Source organism: Penaeus monodon, chromosome 28 (assembly GCF_015228065.2).
Source record: "Penaeus monodon isolate SGIC_2016 chromosome 28, NSTDA_Pmon_1, whole genome shotgun sequence".
Lineage (NCBI taxonomy): Eukaryota > Metazoa > Arthropoda > Malacostraca > Decapoda > Penaeidae > Penaeus > Penaeus monodon.
This window is the reverse complement of record NC_051413.1, coordinates 13,944,905-13,945,251: the sequence shown is the minus strand read 5'-3', so window position 1 is coordinate 13,945,251 and position 347 is coordinate 13,944,905. Positions and strand designations below refer to the sequence as shown.

General features: G+C 33.7%; 1 protein-coding gene across 1 annotated transcript in view; it reads right to left on the bottom strand.

Annotated features, from left to right (window-relative positions):
* Positions 1-347, bottom strand: part of LOC119591050 (glycine-rich cell wall structural protein-like) — a 6,755-nt gene that overhangs the window by 5,344 nt on the left and 1,064 nt on the right. The gene's annotated exons all lie outside the window — the stretch shown is intronic.

The following is a 347-nucleotide window of genomic DNA, read 5'->3' as shown; positions in this document are numbered from 1 at the left end:
AGTTTAAGTGCTCTTAAACAAGGGAAACACTTAATATCCTTTGTTCTTTTTTGTTCCTTTATCTATCAATATATCTATCTTTTTTACTGAGAAAGCAGTAGGAAATATTCTACCGAAATATTAATTTTCTAGTGTAAACGTACCATTGCTGGACTTGGCGACGAATGTAGCGTTGTCACTTCACGTCATCTTTTATATAGCATGAAATCGTATTTGCCTGGTCATATTGCGTGTCAGTAATTGCATGATAAAAAAAAAAAATCTGTTTGTGGAATCGAAAACCCTGATCATAGAACCAGCTAACAACCATGAACTATGAAGCCGATGTGAAACATTTGTTCATATCT